General features: G+C 41.2%; 1 pseudogene; it reads left to right on the plus strand.

Annotated features, from left to right (window-relative positions):
- Positions 3,199 to 10,314, plus strand: LOC109841554 (annotated as a pseudogene).

Here is a 19,600-nt window from a genome sequence, read left to right on the forward strand (position 1 = left end):
CTCTGTTCTTAGAATTAATTATACACAGACCCATTAGTTATTATCATGTATTCGTTATCGTTGAAGAGGCGGATGGGATGGTTGAGCTCATTTATAATAGTGCAAGTTTTTTTTTAATTAGCTTAAATACCTAATTTTCTTATTATTGACGCCTTTTACCCTTTTTACTGCATCCAATAGTTTTACTTTTGATTTTCTGTGTGTGTCCTTGAGATGTCGTGAAAGGTGTTCTCTGGTGAATTACGGATGAGCATAGCCGTTAATAATATAATGATTAAAGGCTCTGGATTATTATATAACAGTGTACCATGTTGGATGAAGGTGTACAAGTATAGATATTTTTTATTGAGAAAAGTGTAAGTATAAATATTGTGATGTGAATATCTAAATGTCATGTGCAATCCTCATTTTATCTGCTTGCAGAACTAACATCACTGCATTTGCATTTGTTAAACTATATTGTGAAAAACAAGCATATGATTATCAATCAGAATATTTAAATTGATCGCATTGTTAATTTAATCGTAGCCTTTCAATTATACTATGGGATGGTCATCAGGAGGAAAAACAATTCATGGGGCCTAAGGAAGTTCTTCTCCATCTCGTCACTTGCAAACTTATTCCACCTCAGTGTAGGTGCAAGCTTTGCAAATATTTAATTTTAAATTCATATTCTTCATGTAAATCCGGCTCTAGAAAAAACCAGAAAGCCTTGATTGGATGCATAATGAATGCAAAATATTTATAGCACAATCATTGGAGTAAAGATTGGCTGATCATGGTATTTGTGTGTATAACACAATGTATGTATATATATAGTTTTTTGTTTAAGTATCTTGCCTTGTAGTTTTCATTTTATTATAACATGCATGACGAATGAACAAGATTTGTATGTACAAACATTGAAATTAAAGCCTTCCAAGTCTTCATCGTCGTCGTCGTCGTCCAGGGAATTCTTCTCCACGTTGTCTCTTGCATACGTTTCCAACACATCAGTGTGTCCATTAAATTATATTGGAAAAACAAGCATTTTACTAGGTATCCTTCAATCAACTATATCATTATCTCTTCCCAAGGGAGATGGCAGGGTTTCAGATGGGTATGGAAACCCATTATTAGGCGTCCTAGTAGCGATGAGGCCAGGGATCAAGTGTTAGCCTTATCTCAGTACTTGTCAGCTTCCAATCTTGTGCCGTCCGAGATGGCAGACAGTCCCTCCTGGTCTTTAACAGCATCCAAGCTCTATACTGTCAGATCTTTTCATCATCTTTTAGCTGATGGCGGAATGCGTTTCAGCCTCCTTTCTACCATCTGGAACAAAGTCATGCCTAGCAAAGTTCAAATCTTCTTCTGGCTCCTTAGTTCTCTCAGATTGAAGACCAAAGACAGACTTGCCTCCCAAGGGTGGTTAGTAGACTCTCGTTGTCCGTTCTGCTCTGATCAAGAAACCACGATCACCTCTTCCTATCATGCAACCTGGCACAACAAGTCTGGGCTCCTTTTCTCCTCAAACTGAGTGTTGGCTCCCTTCCATCCAACATTGAAGATTGTTTAGCAATCTGCTCTAACCACTCTATCCCTGCCTCCGTTCGTCTCCTATGGGGCGTCTGCTTCCCCACTGTTAGTTGGGTTGTGGAAAGCTCGTAACGACCTAGTCTTCTCAAATATCTCGACTTCCCCTCTGATTATCATCAAGAAGGCTGTTAACCTCATTCTCTTCTGGTCAGTGGCCTCCACCTCCAAGAAGTCGCTCAAGTTAAAGAACCTCGTCCGCTCGTCTGGTCTCCAAGACATTCTTGAATCAAGTGCCGACAGCAACTCCATGGCCTGATCTACTGATAGTACTCCTGTTTCTTTTGTATATGCATAACAGTTTTTGGTCAGTTTTTCCTTTTTTGCTTTTTCTTGGTTTTGGGCTTCAGTTGGTTCTGTTTTTGGGTTTTTTTTCTTAAGACATCTTCTAATGAATGGGCTAAGATGCCTCATTCATAAGAAGATATCTTCTTTTGTAATCTGAACTTTTGGTATAGTTTATACATACTGATAGGGAAAAGCCCTATTTTCCTTCAAAAAAAACTATATCATTAACTTAAATTTAGCCACTCAATTTATATAATATAGTTGGACTATTGACTTGGGAGTCATACACACCACATGAACTAACATCGCCTTACTTTTCAAAACTCCAAAAACGAATAGTATTGCCTACGTACAACCATTCATTTTCAATGAAGAAGTCTATCAAGTCATCGCCTGTGAAAATCTTTTCCACCATATCTCTTGCAGAGTTATTGCATCGTGTTAGGGGATGCAATTTAATTGGTAGCAGGTTCTATTCTGAATTCGGGGTGCTGTATATTTGTTTTCATATTTGTATTTGTATTCTCATGTTTATATCTCATTTTGAAGGATATGAACGAGTTTTTCCGTACTAAATATATTTGTATTTGTCTCTATATACATGACTCGGATATCCAAATGTCATATACAATCCTTATTTATGGAAATCATTAGTCACATTATTAATTTGTAGCTCCTAGTTAGGTGCTAAATTATCTCAGATAACTACATAGGTGTAGCAATATTGGGTATAGTTCTACAAATACAAATCATGCACCTAACATTATTGAAGGGTTAGTTACAGAAAACCCCCATGATCTTTAGGGAGTTGCAATAAACCCCCATTAAGTTTTTTTGTGACATCAAACCCCTATGAACTTTGGAGAGTTGCACATAACATCCATGAACTGTTTTATTTCACTAAATTTTATTTGAAAATTTCTTACTTAAACTCTAATTTAATCTTCAAATTAGCACCACCGATGCTAAGATAACACCATGAACTTTTTACTAAATTAAAGGGTACTTTTGTGACTAATAAGAAAGGATTTTCATCTTCATTTTCATCATATGCCTACTAATGACACGTTTGAGTTTGTAGTGCTAATATGAGGATTAAAAAGATTAAATTTCAGGTAAGATTTTCCAAGTCTTCCAAGTCTTCGTCGTCGCCCGTGGAAGTCTTCTCTAAGCTGTCACTTGCAAATTAACGTTTCCAACACGTCTAATAACTCGTGCCCAGTAATTCAACTAGCTAAGATGAAGCGCATTCTGGGTTTCTCTCCTCCTATTTATATCCATTAATTTCTCATTCACCTTTAGGTATCAAATTAATAATTAATTAATTAGCTAGTTAGCATGGGCATTGCAATATTTGATCGGCTTCCCCATTCTATACTATTAATATTGCTGGTAGTAATACTTATGCTGCGATCCTTCAAATCTGCTGCTCATACTGGTGGATGCCTCCCATCTGAGAGGTCTTCCCTCCTCGACGTGATTCGTGGTGTCTCTTTCGACGAGGTAATAAACGTTGGAGGCCCCCTAGTTTCATGGAAACCTGGCTCCAACTGCTGCGACTGGGAGGGAGTCACTTGCGACCCGAAATCAGCTGGCCACGTCAACGGCCTCGACCTCAGTAACCGTGGTATCGAGGGTAAACTCAGTGCTAGCCTCTTCAATCTAACCTCCCTCCAAACTCTCGACCTCTCCCGCAATGAATTTGAAGGAGGCTTTCCTCAAGTGGGCTTTGAGAACCTTACACAACTCACACATCTCAATCTCTCATTTGCCGGATTCAGTGGTCAGATCCCTATCGGCATCTCTCGCTTAACCGACCTCATCTCCCTCGACCTCAGCAGTTGGACCACCTATAATGCAGAACTCCGCCATCCAAGTTTCCGGACTCTAGTTGGAAACCTTAGCAGTCTGAAGGAGCTCCATCTCGACGGCGTCGACATGTCCTCGAACCCAGACTGGGGAAGTGCTTTGTCCACCTCGATGCCTCACCTTCAAGTGCTCAGTTTGAGTTACTGTGATCTCCCAGGTAAACCTACTTCTTTATCTAATTAGTTTTATAATCAAGCATTTATTTCATTATTTATTGTATAGTATATATTTTGAGTCGCAGGATTGTTGCCGACAGACATTTTGACATCACACCCCAACCTGACTCTTCTCGACCTATCATCGAATCCGATGCTTTCTGGGAATCTTCCAGATTTTCCAAACAACAATGGTTTGCAAAGTTTGGCCTTCTCTAGGATGAAGTTATCTGGGAATATACCAGACTCTATTTCGAATCTCAAGCACCTGACTACGCTGGTTATCTCAGGATGTGGTTTGACCGGGATGATGCCATCTTCCATTGGGAATCTTACCCAGCTCGTACATTTAGATCTTTGGGACAATGAATTTACAGGTGTGGTCCCCAGTTGGATTGGAAATCTGTTCCGGCTCTCTGTCTTGGCTCTTCACTCAAACAATTTTACGGGTCCGATCCCCACTTTTATTGGAAATCTGACTCATCTCACATCTATATATCTACATTCCAACTTCCTTTCTGGATCGGTGCCAGTCTCATTGTTTACCCACCCTTCTTTAGAGACATTGAGTCTCTCTGATAACCAATTCTCTGGTGAGTTAAAAGAGTTCTCAAATCATTCAATATCCTTAAGCTATCTTGATCTGAGTAATAATCAACTTCAAGGACAGATTCCAATATCCTTGTTTAAGCTCTCAGCCCTCGACACACTCGACCTATCATCAAACAACTTTAATGGAACGGTGGAGCTCGGCATGATAAGAAACCTCACGAAGTTAATAGAGCTCGACCTCTCTCGGAATAATAGATTATCTGTACAAGAAGTTAGTGGCATTAATTATTCTGACACTTTTCCCAGCCTTCTAATTTTACAATTGGCTTCTTGCAATCTCATAAAAGTGCCTGACTTTCTAAGATATCAACATGAACTCACAACTCTAGATCTTTCTGATAACAAGCTTGATGGCGGAATACCGGAATGGATTTGGAGATTAGACAGTATATCTGATTTGAATCTCCATGAATGAATTCACCCATTTCGAAGGCCCACATATTCCCTCTAGGAAAGATGGTTATGGCAATCTTGATCTACATTCAAACTTGCTCCAGGGACCAATTCTTGTTCCTTGGTCGTCTTTCGTTTATCTCGATTACTCAAACAATAACATCTCATCAATTATCCCATCTAACATTTCTTCTAGTTTGTTTGACTGCACTCATATTCTGCTCAGTAACAATAATCTTATTGGAGAAATCCCAGCATCCATCTGCAAAGCACAAAATCTCCAAGTCCTCGACTTATCTGGAAATAGTTTGAGTGGCTCAATCCCTTCGTGCCTTTTCGATATCAAATCTCTTACCATCTTGAATCTAAAAGGGAACCAACTTCAAGGGGAAATTCCTAAACATTTTAGTAAAGAATGCATGCTAGAGGCATTGATCCTCAGTGACAATCGTTTGAAAGGTCCAATTTCTCAAACTTTGCTCCATTGTGGGTCGCTAAAGGTTTTAGACCTTGGGAACAATCAGATTATTAAAGGTTTTCCATCTTGGTTGGGACAAATGGTTAACATCACTGTTCTAGTTCTTCGAGGAAATGCACTTCATGGGCAAGTCAAACTTACAGAAAGTCCTAAGGCAAATAACACATTTTTGAAATTGCAAATATTTGATCTATCTTCCAATCACTTCAATGGAAATTTGCCTTCAAATTGTTTCAACAATCTAAAGTCCATGGTGAATTTCTCCACTATGGATCAAGGTGATGATATTGTTGTGCGCAGCGGAAATTTCGACAGAGTTTCTGGTGCACAATAAGAGAGAAAGATCAATAATAAGAATTCCCGTCTCACCAAGGAGATAAGAATCTGAAGCGGATATCTCAACCAAGTGAGATATCGGCTCTTCCTCTCATCAGTTCTAGGACTGACCTGTCGAGGGATCCTAAAAAGCTATTACAATGGCCACAAACTCAAACAACCAATTTTTACGTGGTTCGGCAAACTGCCTACGTCCACGGGGCAAGGAGGGGGAGATCTACTATTAGAGGAAAAAGAATACAAATAGGTTTACAACTCTCACAATTTAAACCCTCAAATATTCTCTCAATTCCTCTCTCAAAAGCCGCTTGAGAACCCTCTGTTTCTGCACCTTTGCTGCTTGCACACGCCTCCAAGCCAAGCTCTCTACCTTCGCAACTGCCCTGCGGAGGTATTTATATCTCAAGTGGAGATATTCGGGTTGGCCATCACCACACGGAAACAAACCGCGTTCGTTGCTGCTCACGCACATCCGTGGCCCCCACCAAAGCGGAATCTCCTTTCATGCGTTCACATTGAGAACGTGGTGGCCCACGTTCACAATTCTCCACCTCGGTGAAGTTTTCTCAAAACTGAGCCGACACCGACCAAACCAAATATCTCACTTGTTGTGTCCAGTACACCGTGAAACAATTCACGACAACAGACTCAATCCATAACAAGTCGAGAACCCAAATGAGAATGTAAACACTCTCCAAATGTCAGTATAAACTCACCAAATTGATCTCACCCCCATCAAAATTCAACCCCGGCTGCATCATAAAGACTGCCTACGTATCCTCTTGCCCAAGGAATCAAGCCTAACGTAGTTCACCCAAATGGCCGCGAACGACCTCAATCCAATAGAAGAGTTCGCAACCCTTCTCCAATATCATCAACTCTGCGGCTGATAGCACCTCCAATGGCCTCAAACACCTCCACCTGAGGCGAACCAATGGTCATATCCAAACTATGTCTGCCAGCTGCACTCGATTCAAAACCCAACTCATCATCTGCATCCGAATCCAAATGACTTCCACGCTGTGTCACCTCAGCTGGAATCTCAATCAATGCAGAATGATCTGAAGTAATCTTTACCCGATGTGGAGTAGCATCCATCTCCACCCGCTGCGATACCTCTAAGGTCTGTCCAAAACTCTTCACCTGCTGAGAGTCAATTGGCTTCCTCATCGAAGCCTCAACCAAAGTGACACTACCAGACCTATCTTCCAATGGAGTTTTACCTCCAATCACAGCAGTTGACAACTCTTTAATAGGATGACCCAAATATGTCGAAGCCTCTGTCCAGAAACTCTTCTGCAAACCATTGCTCGACCACAAACACCGATCCTCCTCCAGCAAGGCACGGTTCTCCAAATTTGTCACCTTATCTAGTTGCCCCAAGATTTCCTTTCCAACGAAGTGTCTCGAAATGCCGTGAGCTCGGCTCCAATACAGAAATAGGTCCATCTTGTACCTCCCACCAGAATGGAGTACCTTCACCTTTCTGTCTATCACACACTTCTTTAATCTGTTGGATACTACTAGGACTTTCTCCAAAGGGGATTTGGTTGCAACCCAAACACGCCTAGAACAGTCACCAACAAAGGAAACCAAACGCCTATTACCTCCCAATGATGTCCCCTTGGAAGGCCCCCAAACATCCACGTGAACTCCTCCAGAACGACCCTTAGCACGGTGAATAGAGGTGCCACACTTCACCTCGGTCTTCTTGCTCACATCAACATGTTCACTGGACTTCAAACTGCAGGTCTTTACACCCTCTTTCAATCTATGCGAGGAATCAATACTGGAATGGCCAAGCCCCAAATGCCGCAGTCTAGTCGAATCAACAGAAGTCGCCAGTTCTCCACCTGCCACTATACCTACAATCAAGTAATACAGGTTATTCCTCCTGACGCCCTTCATTACAATCTGAGAGTCTTCCACAATCTCGAGAACCATGTCCTCAACACGAACCTTCAGACCCTCTCCAACCAAAGCTCCAATCGAGATCAAGTTCTTCCTCAAAGAAGGAACATATCTCACATCGTTTAACTCTCTAACAGTCCCGTCAAACATCTTTATGCGAATTCTTCCTATCCCAAGGATCTGGCATGCACGGTTATCAGCCATGTACACCACACCACTATCCACCAGCTTCTCAAAACTGGAGAACCATTCCCTTCTAGGGCACACATGATAGGTCGCACCACTATCCAACATCCATTCAGATTCCTCCGAATAGCTATCTGTAGGACTGATAGAAAGCGAATAAATAGAAGAGTCAGAATTATTACCATCCGATACGATGTTTGCTTCTGATGATGGCTGCTTTCCTTTTCCCTTCTGCTTATTCTTCATCCATTCGTCGAGCTTTGGGCAGTCTTTCTTCTAATGACCAGTCTCCTTGCACCAAGCACACTGATCTTTTCCAATTCTAGACTGTGACTTCTAATTCTTTCGGTTTGGACCCTTTCCTCTTGCGACCAACGCCTCTGCTACCGGCTCAACTGAAGCCTCCTTATCCTTCTTTCGAAGCTGATAATTCACAAGTGCAGCAGTGATCTCACTATACGAAAGTATGCCTTCCCATTAATCAGAGTAAGGACGAAGGTCTCAAATTCCTCGTCGGGCAAGGAACTCAACAACAGCAACGCCTTGTCCTCATCTTCAATCTTGACATCCACATTCGCCAAATCCGCAAGAAGCTTTGTGTAGTGGTTCATGTGATCTCTAATGGAGGTTCCCTTCTTCAATTGGAAACGATAAAGTCTCCTCTTCAAATGCAAGCGATTTTCCACACTCTTGGTCAAATACTTGCTTTCGAGAATCTCCCAAATCTTCTTCGCAGAAGTCTCATTCATCACATCATATTTTAGATCTTGAGTCAAACAAGACCTAATCACACCACACGCCGTTCGATTCATCTTTTTCCAAACCTTCTCTTCAATCTCATCTGGCTTGCCATCTAACTCCAAGGTATCCTCCAAATTCTGCGCGTTCAGCGCATCCAAAACCTCGCATCTCCATAATCCAAAGTTGTTTGTGCCATTAAATTTCTCCACATCTATCTTCATAGAGTGGATATTCAAACTCTTGAGAGTTCTCATTTAAAAAAAATGTGGCGAACATCAGAAATTATTTCAATCAGAAGAATGATAGCAGTTATGCTCATTTAATGAGATTTGGAGCAAATGTTTGTTGTGCGCAGCGGAAATTTCGGCAGAGTTTCTGGTGCACAATAAGAGAGAAAGATCAATAATAAGAATTCCCGTCTCACCAAGGAGATAAGAATCTGAAGCGGATATCTCAACCAAGTGAGATATCGGCTCTTCCTCTCATCAGTTCTAGGACTGACCTGTCGAGGGATCCTAAAAAGCTATTACAATGGCCACAAACTCAAACAACCAATTTTTACGTGGTTCGGCAAACTGCCTACGTCCACGGGGCAAGGAGGGGGAGATCTACTATTAGAGGAAAAAGAATACAAATAGGTTTACAACTCTCACAATTTAAACCCTCAAATATTCTCTCAATTCCTCTCTCAAAAGCCGCTTGAGAGCCCTCTGTTTCTGCACCTTTGCTGCTTGCACACGCCTCCAAGCCAAGCTCTCTACCTTCGCAACTGCCCTCTGCAGCCGCACCCTCAATTGCTTGCACGCCGTAGCCGCCACACGAAGTCCAACCTCCCTGCACACGCTGCCAACGAACAAGAGAGAAAACACCCGGCCACAATTTCACGCTCTCCCCTCAGCCTCCTCTTGCACACCTTTTCACAAAACCCTAGGTACGCTATTTATAGGGTGCAGTACGTGGACCTGCGGGAGAAAACGTGTCCTCAACTCGTGTTATCACCTCACGCGGTTTTCCTTTTCTCTTTTATTCCTCACACACATCCGTGGCCCCCACGTCCGTGAACTAGCCTATCCCTGTACGCAGCATCCTCCTTTTTTTTTCTTTTTCGGCTAAAGTCGTGGTAGCCTCCCCCCCACGTGCTTCACAGATATAACTAATGGAGACAGCTATCACTATGAAGTTTCAGTCATAACTAATGGGTATGAATATACCTTTCTGAGAATCTTAACGATATCATATACGTTTGTGGATTTCTCAAATAACAACTTTGATGGTAATATTCCTGAGGTGATCGGTAAACTCCGAGGCCTTCACATGTTGAATTTATCACGAAATTCTCTCACAGGAAAGATTCCTTCAGTAATTGGAAACATGAAGCAACTTGAAAAATTGGATCTTTCTGCAAACCATTTGTCTGGATAGATTCCTCAAGAATTGACTTCTCTCACGTTCTTAGCTTTTTTGAACCTTTCTAGCAACAATCTAACGGGAAGAATTCCTCAGAGTAATCAGTTCAATACATTTCCGAATGCTTCTTACTTGGATAACGATGGACTGTGTGGAAGTCCGTTATCAAAGCAATGCAATAATGGAAACCCAAATCAGACAAGTGCAGTGCAACCTACAGCCTCTGACCATTCATCACCGTCAACCTATATCATTGTACTTGCGCTATTAATCGGCTTGGGATTTGGAGTGGGGTTTGCAGTGACCTTTGTGCTTCGCAATGTGCAAATGAAATTTTGGAAAAGGCAAAATACTACCAACATCTAGCTATTCGTGAGCCCTTTTTTGATCTCTCAGCTTTTGATGTTTTTTAAATATAAATGCCCCTTTTTTGATCTTTCAGCTTTTCATGTTTTTTAAATATAGTTGCTGAATCTTAGATTGGCTATGAAGAAATAAATAAAATGGCTTGTAGCTCACCGCAATGTGTCTATTGTGTTCTAATCTGAGAATCATTGTTCATAATGTAGTACACATAAAATAAGTGCGCTGGCAACTTTCAAACCCCAATCATTTAGCACTATTTAAATCGTTGATGTTTGGAATGGGTATACTTTCCTTCAAAAGAATGTAGACATCGCTGTGATTTCTGTGCTCTAAAATGTTACTTCGACAATTTTTATAAATGCTAGATGTTGGCATTATTGGATTTAGACCCTCTCGTCAATAATATTTGCCTTTTGATTTTGATGAAAGCTCGAAGTTGATAATGTTAATAACCAAAAGCAAGTAATTTGCTAAATAAACATCCTTTGAATTTGAGAGCATAATTTTCATAAGCTAAACATTACTTTTGAATTCGAGACCACAATCAACCCTAGATGCACTCTCAAAGTCTGCTTCACATTTTATGCTGTCTCATAAAGAAAGACCAACATCATCAAATCACCATTCATCATATTCACAGTAATAAATCCAACAATTATAAAGAAACCTCATCCAGAACCAATGAATACTTCAAATCCATCGATTATCATTATAAAAAAAAAAGGCTTTCAGACGTCACTATGTATTACATAACAAACATACGAAACTATACACCTGTATAATATTTTCTCCGATTTATATATACAGTACTCTGTGCCCATCAACTTTGGCTTCAGAGCGTGTTCACCACCCACAGCTTATATCTATGTACATACAAATACACAAGACAGGGTCCAATCAGTTTCACATCAGACAGCCTCTTACAAAGCTTCATCTAGCTAGCTAGAGTTCAATACTACCAGATTCCTTTATAATCAGGACACAAATCAAGGTCAAGCATTTTCATGAGAGTATCTGAAGCATCCAAATAATCCCCTCCTTTAACATACCCTTGAAGTAACCATGAGTCATTCTTCCTTCGGCCAGAACCCATAATCTTAGTTATGGCAAGCAATCTGTTAACAGCACTAACTTCCTTTTGAGACGAACAAATGGCTAGAACAACATCACAGAGTTCTTAGTTATGCCATAGCTCGTTCTCAGCTTCCAGCCCTAATCTAGCACAAGTGTAAATTGCGAGGAGCTTCACAAGAACTATACCGGCAGTTACAGAGCTTCCTTCTTGGACTGCGCAATTTGATAAGCGTACTCCATAGTTTATGATATCGGATTGATATTTCTCAATATATATGACTTGTATTCTCATCATCGAGTACAGCAATAGAGCCTAACTTCATTGATGCCTTTTAACTTGCGCAAAGCTTTTGAAAACTCTTTCTGCTCTTTGACTAATACAGTTAATGCAATAAGGTAGCTGTAAGCATCAGGGTTCAGTCCACATTCCTTGAATTCGATTACTAACTTGACAGCACCCATGTAATTTCCATCTACCTGAGAGAATTTAAAGATCATCAAAGAGCCAGTTAATTCGGAATTTTTCTACCCAGGTAAAATCAACTAAAACTTAACAATTTATTCAGGACGGAGATGGAATAAAATGGCACCAAGTTACTCATCGTTCCTTGTTCATAAGATTAACTTATCTCCTCACAGCAAAACGACAGTCATCATATGATTAAATGGATAACAATGTGAATAAATGGTCACAGCAAAACGACAGTCATCATATGATTAAATGGATAACAATGTGAATAAATGGATAACAATGTGAACTTATTTAACTAAAATCATTAGTATATGATTAAATGGATAACAATGTGAATAAATGGATAACAATGTGAACTTATTTAACTAAAATCATTAGTTTTGGTCCCCTACCTAGACTCGTAATTTGGTACATCAGCTTTATTTAATTTGGGTACATACAATATGGTGGAGTACTGATTTTCTATGCAATTGAACATGTCACCTAATGCATAAGATAGAGCGCATGTAATACTTGTCCACATTCATTTATCATATCAAACAATATGGTAAACATGGGTTTAATATGGAAAATATTAGTAGATGTAGCTCGAAAAGGTCGAAGATGTAAAGAAATATAAAGGTGACTAAAGGTCAAATAACAAAAGGGTATGGAGAGTTTTTCTACCCTTGACTGGACGGGGTCGAGTTCCCTCCCACCTGGGGAGAATGATACGGACATCCAGGACATCCAGGCACGTGCACGGGACTCTCGACATGTTTATCAGCGCAGGAGACGTCGTGTTTCAGCTTTGCATCGGGTCCCTATGGTGCGGTTTTAGTTGTGATAGAGTCGAGTTTGTATTTTCATTTGTTTTTTTTTAATAAGAGTTGTGGTTAGTTTTACTTAATAAGAGTTTTACTTTAGTCCCACATCGGGTGTGGAGAGAGATGAGTCTTTTTTGTAAGCTTATTTAAAGGCGGGTTGATTTGTAATCAAATAATGAATTATCGAAGAAATAAAATGTTTGAATTTTCTCTAAAGAAATGAAAATTCTCCCCCTATGTATTTGGTGTGTGAACTAAAGAAATGAAAATTCTCCCCCTATGTATTTGGTGTGTGAAACCCAAATATTAGATCTAGGTGTGTGAAACCCTAGTTCTCTACCCTCTTTCAAAATCCAAAACCCCCATTTCATTCAGCCATCATTTTGTTTTCCTGTCAATTCATCACAGCCACCCATTTACTCTCAAGTACATCATAGCTGTCCAATATAAAAAAAAAGAGAAAAGAAAACCCTAGTTCACTCCCACAACCGCCAAAGTCTTCCCCCTTTCCCCTCCGTTCAAATCTTCAGCCCCACACCCCTGCTCTCCTTTTCAACCTCCAAGCCCTAGTCTCAGCGCCGCCACCCTTCTATTCCTCCACCCGCGCACAGCCCCGACGCCTCCGCCCTCTCTACCCTCCATCAGTGCCTCCACCCGTTAACGACGACGCCACAAAGTGTCGCCGCTTGACTCATTCCGACACCGCCGCTGATCAGATCCGACAGCCAGGCCGTTCCCCCCCTCTCGCTGGTCCTTCAACACCGCCTCGACGACGCCTCAGTTCTTCCCCGCGATGCCCTCTTTCTAGCCGAGTACCTCTGCACCAGATCCCCTCATCCTCCAGCAGCGTCCTAGCCGAGCTCCTCTACACCAGATCTGATCAACCTGCACAACGACAGTAATACAGCGAATTAAAACCATGGATCCTATAAGGTAATTTTCAATTTTAACTATTAGAATATTGTCGGGTTCATCAATTGAATTACATCTCTGAATTATTATCAATTATTTGCTGTTCCACTTACAATTGGTGAGATGTGTGATCTGTCGACTATATATTTTACTGAATTTTGATATTGAGATTCGAACAATACCATCGTAACTTGAATTGCATTTAATTTCAATGAGTTTCAACTGGTCTTTAGAACTACGCTTGTAATTTAATTCAATATTAAGAAATTGTGAATATATTTCCTACACGATCGTGATTTAGTTGGTGAAACATTGAGTAATTTCAATTAAATTGGTGATCTCCTGAATACACGCACGTCGTTTCACATCATTTTGGTATCAGAGACAGGTTAGGTAGGAAATTGCATCATATTTAGTTTGCATTTATTATTGTCTGCAATTGCATTATTCAAAAAAAAATCATCATTTAGTCTGTTTGGCGTGATTAGTGCATGCCACTCTGTAGTGGTCAAACCTACTTATTAGGAGAGTCTAGCGAGTCGGACAATTCTAGAATGGATTCTAATGCGTTCCCCATAGCCGACCTCATGAGTCAACTCAACGCTTTAACACAAGCCGTGAACGAAGTTCGTCAATCTCAACAAGAAGATCGTGAAAGATTGCATGAGAGATTGCAGAGGTTAGAAACGCGTGGGACGTAAAACAACGAACACAACGAAGAGCACATACCAATCAGAACCTACCAAAGACGTAATGTTCAAGATCCTGATGAACGATACCTGAAGAGCATTAAGCTAGACGTTCCTACTTTTGATGGCCGATCAGAGCCTAAAAATTTCTTGGAATGGATCCGACAAGTGGACGATTACTTCAAATGATATCCACTTTCTGAAGAGAGAAGAGTCAAATTTGGGCAATGAAGCTAACTGGTCAGGCTAGCCAATACTGGGCTAACTTGGAAATGATGAGAGTAGCTCGCCAAATGGGCCCTATCAACACATGGGCGGATATGAAAGACAGGCTCAAAGAAAAGTATGTACCTGTATCTTACCACGATCGCCTTCTCGACAACTGGAACCGATTTACACAAGGTAATAAATCCGCTAAGGATTATGTTACTCAATTTGAAGAGTTCCAAATTCAGTGTAACGCTTTGAACACTGAAAATCCACACCAAACTCTCTCCCGATTTAGAGCCGAACTTCGAGAAGATTTGAGAAATGAACTCTTGATTCGAGGAATTTCTGAGCTTGAGAAAGCCTACGCTGTAGTTCAGGACTTAGATACTACGTGGTCTAGCTCCACTTTTAAGAATTCCATACAAGGGCACAAATATACTTCGGGTCAATATCCACATCGATTTCAAGCTCAAGCATCTTCACAGAAGACCGACACCTCGATTGGAAATAAAGAACGAGATAACAAAGGCAAGGGCATTGAAAAGAATTTCTCAAAGGTTAGTTCCACTACCAAATGTTACAAGTGCCAAGGGTATGGACATGTGGCTGCTAACTGTCCAAGTCCCATTAAAATTGCCATTGTCAATGGAGAGCCTGTTGAAGAATTAGAGTCAAAGACAGATGAATTTGTTTATCATGTGGAAGAAGAGGATTTTGACTCAAGTGAGGAATTTGACGAGAATGATATTAGTATGAGTTACATTCGATCAACACCGTCAAGTCAACTAGCTGTCGTTAGATGTGCTTTGACCCAACCGACGGACCAAGATGATTGGAGACGAACAAACATGTTCCACACATTCACAAAGATTGGAGGAAAATCTTATAAAGTTATTGTGGACAGTGGAAGCTGCATCAATGCAATATCATCTACGGAACTTGCTAAGTTTGGTCTGAAAGCTGTACCCCATCCGCACCCTTATAGAGTCACGTGGATTAACTCTACCGCACTAGACGTCAAACAAAGATGTCTTGTGCCGATAGACTTTAATCTCTACAAGGATAAGATTTGGTGTGACGTTGTGGCCATGGATGTGGGTCATGTCATCCTTGGACGACCGTGGTTGTACGATAATGATGTAACTATCTATGGTCGGTCAAACACGTGTCATTTTGAACATGAAGGAAAGAAGATCAAGTTACTCCCCAGTGCACCCAAGGCTAGACAATCCGAACAAAAACCAATTGCAATAAAGAAAAATAAGGGTGTTAGCTTGATCACAGCAAAGGAGATCCGTCAAGAGTTTGAAAAGGGAGTCCCAGTTATGATACTTACAGCCAGGGAGGTCACTAAGGAATCTAGCACCCCCTTCCTCCTGAAGTCACTCCGCTAATCACAGAATTTGCTGATGTTTTCCCGGAAGATCTTCCAGACAAGTTACCACCGATGCGTGACATTCAACACGCTATTGATCTGGTCCCTGGAGCGAGTCTTCCCAACTTGCCGCATTATAGGATGAATCCTACTGAACATGCTGAACTCAAGAGGCAAGTTGATGAGTTGCTAAAGAAAGGATTTATCCAAGAGAGCATGAGTCCTTGCGCGGTTCCCGCTTTACTGACGCCAAAGAAAGATGGATCGTGGCGTATGTGCGTGGATAGCCGTGTCATCAATAAGATAACGGTGAAGTATCGTTTCCCTATCCCACGTTTGGATGATATGTTGGATATGATGTCTGGCGCTACTATCTTTTCAAATATCGATTTAAAGAGTGGCTATCACCAAATCCGTATTCGTCCTGGAGATGAATGGAAGACCGCCTTCAAAACGAAGGATGGCTTGTACGAATGGATGGTCATGCCTTTCGGATTGACCAATGCTCCGAGTACTTTCATGCGAGTGATGATGCAAGTACTACTTCCATTCATGGGTAAATTTTTGGTAGTCTACTTTGACGATATCCTCATTTACAGTCAATCTCGTGAGCAACATCTCAACCATTTGCGACAAGTTTGCTCTATACTAAGAAAGGAAGAACTGTATGTGAATCCAAAGAAGTGTACATTTCTTACCACACAGGTTCAATTCTTAAGGTTTGTAGTCTCTGCTAAAGGAGTATCTGCAGATCCTGAGAAAGTCAAAGCGATAAATGATTGGCCCGAGCCTAAGAACATCCGTGATGTGAGAAGCTTTCACGGGCTCGCTACCTTTTACTGCCGGTTTATCAAAGGATTTAGCACAATCATGGCTCCAATCACTGACTGTTTGAAGAAAGACGAATTTGAGTGGTCACGCGAAGCCAACAAGGCATTTTTAGAAATCAAGGAGAGAATGGTTACTGCCCCTGTTATGCGCTTGCCCGATTTTAACAAAGTCTTTGAAGTTGCATGCGATGCTTCTGGAGTTGGCATAGGTGGAGTTCTCTCTCAGGAGGGTCATCCAGTCGCATATTTCAGTGAGAAGTTGAATGATACACGTCTGCGATACACAACCTATGACAAAGAATTTTATACTGTAATTCAATCACTTGGCCATTAGCGCCATTACCTGCTGCCGTAAGAATTTGTCATATACTCAGATCATGAATCCCTTCGATATATTTATTCCCAGAAAAAATTGAATTCCCGTCATGCACGTTGGGTTGAATTTCTCCAGGATTACACCTTCACCTTGCGACATAAAGCGGGAGTTGACAACAAGGCTGCTGATGCTCTCAGTCGACAAATCTATGTCATGACAAAATTATCCACAGCTGTTGTTGGATTTGAGAGGCTTAAGACGGACTATGAGTCGTGTCCCGACTTCGGTGAGATGTATGCAATGTTGATTGACGAAACGACTCGGGAAATTGACGGCTATACCCTTCAAGATGGATTCTTATTTCTAGGTCGTAGATTGTGCATTCCACAGACTTCTTTGCGAGAATTTCTTGTGTGGGAATTGCATGCTGGCGGCTTAGCTGGGCACTATGGAAATGAAAAGACCATTGAGGCTGTAGAATATCGATTCTATTGGCCCAGTTTGAAGCGCGATGTTACCAAGTGCGTTGGGAGATATCATGTCTGCCAGTTAGCCAAACAACGAAAATAGAACACTGGTTTGTACACTCCCCTACCGGTCCCTGATTATCCATGGCAAGATCTTAGCATGGATTTCGTGTTAGGTCTCCCGAAAACCCTCAGGAAACACGATTCAATCCTTGTTGTGGTTGACTGAATTTCCAAGATGGCTCATTTTCTACCTTGCTCTAGAACGTCTGATGCCTCGAGAGTGGCCCAAATCTTTTTTGATGGCGTTGTCAAATTGCATGGTCTGCCAAAGACTATTGTGTCTGATAGAGATGTGAAGTTCACCAGTTACTTTTGGAAAACTCTTTGGCATAAAGACTATTGTGTCTGATAGAGATGTGAAGTTCACCAGTTACTTTTGGAAAACTCTTTGGCATAAGTTAGTTACGAAGCTTAAATTCTCTACTGCTTTTCATCCTCAAACTGACGGACAGACTAAAGTTATCAATCGGAGTTTAGGAAATCTCTTGCGTACTTTAGTTGGTGAGCATGTTGGGAACTGGGATCTGAAATTGTCCATCGCTGAGTTTGCATACAATTCATCTGTTAATAGGACAACTGGTAAGAGTCCGCATGAAGTAGTGTATGGTTTTAGGCCTAGACAACCCATTGACCTCATTCCCATGACCAATCACTATAGGTTATCTGAGTCTGCAACTGCATTTGCATCCCATATGCACGAACTACACAAGGAGATCAGCGATAAAATTGAAAAGAGTAATGTTAACTATAAATTATGAGCTGATGTAAGAAAGAGATTTAAAACTTTTAATATTGATGATCTTGTGATAGTTCGGATTTGTCCGGAATGGTTTCCTCCAGGAACTGTTAAAAAATTGCATGCTCGTAGTGCTGGACCTTTTAAAATCTTAAAGAAATTAAATGACAATGCTTATGTTATAGATCTTCCTGAAGATTTTGGTATCCGTTCTACTTTCAATGTCGAGGATTTGGTGGATTATAAGGGTCCTAATTTTAACCCCAGCAACCCATTGGTTGATGAGCCTTGCCCTGACCTTTCTTTTGAGAGCCCCTCACTTCCCCCACTCCCAAATATTTATCTCAATCCAGCAGACACAATTGATAACATTTTAGATAATGAAATTATCTCTACTGGAGATGGTGGAACCCGACGATATCTAATTCGTTGGAAGGGAAAATCACCTGCTGAGGATACGTGGCTCGACCGCAGTGATTTACAGCGCATTGATCCGGACCTTCTGGAGTGATATGATAGTTTTTCTACCCCTGACTCGACGGGGTCGAGTTCCCTCCCACCTGGGGAGAATGATGCGGACATCCAGGACATCCAGGCACGTGCACGAGACTTTTGACATGTTTATCAGCGCAGGAGACGTCGTGTTTCAGCTTTGCATCGGGTCCCTATGATGTGGTTTTAGTCGACATGTTTATCAGCGCAGGAGACGTCGTGTTTCAGCTTTGCATCGGGTCCCTATGATGTGGTTTTAGTTGTGATAGAGTCGAGTCTGTATTTTCATTTGTTTTTCTTTTAATAAGAGTTGTAGTTAGTTTTGCTTTATAAGAGTTTTACTTTAGTCCCACATCGGGTGTGGAGAGAGATGAGTCTTTTTTGTAAGCCTATTTAAAGGTGGGTTGATTTGTAATCAAATAATGAATTATTGAAAGAAATAAAATGTTTGAATTTTCTCTAAAGAAATGAAAATTCTCCCCCTATGTATTTGGTGTGTGAAACCCAAATATTAGATCTAGGTGTCTGAAACCCTAGTTCTCTACCCTCTTTCAAAATCCAAAACCCCCATTTCATTCAACCATCATTTTGTTTTCCTGTTAATTCATCACAGCCACCCATTTACTCTCAAGTACATCATAGCTGTCCATTATAAAAAAAAAAGAGAAAAGAAAACCCTAGTTCACTCCCACAGCCGCCAAAGTCTTCCCCCTTTCCCCTCCGTTCAAATCTTCAGCCCCACACCCCTGCTCTCCTTTTCAACCTCCAAGCCCTAGTCTCAGCGCCGCCACCCTTCTATTCCTCCACCCGCGCACAGCCCCGACGCCTCCGCCCTCTCTACCCG

The sequence above is a fragment of the Asparagus officinalis genome, chromosome 5 (genome assembly GCF_001876935.1).
Source record: "Asparagus officinalis chromosome 5, Aspof.V1, whole genome shotgun sequence".
Taxonomy (NCBI): domain Eukaryota; kingdom Viridiplantae; phylum Streptophyta; class Magnoliopsida; order Asparagales; family Asparagaceae; genus Asparagus; species Asparagus officinalis.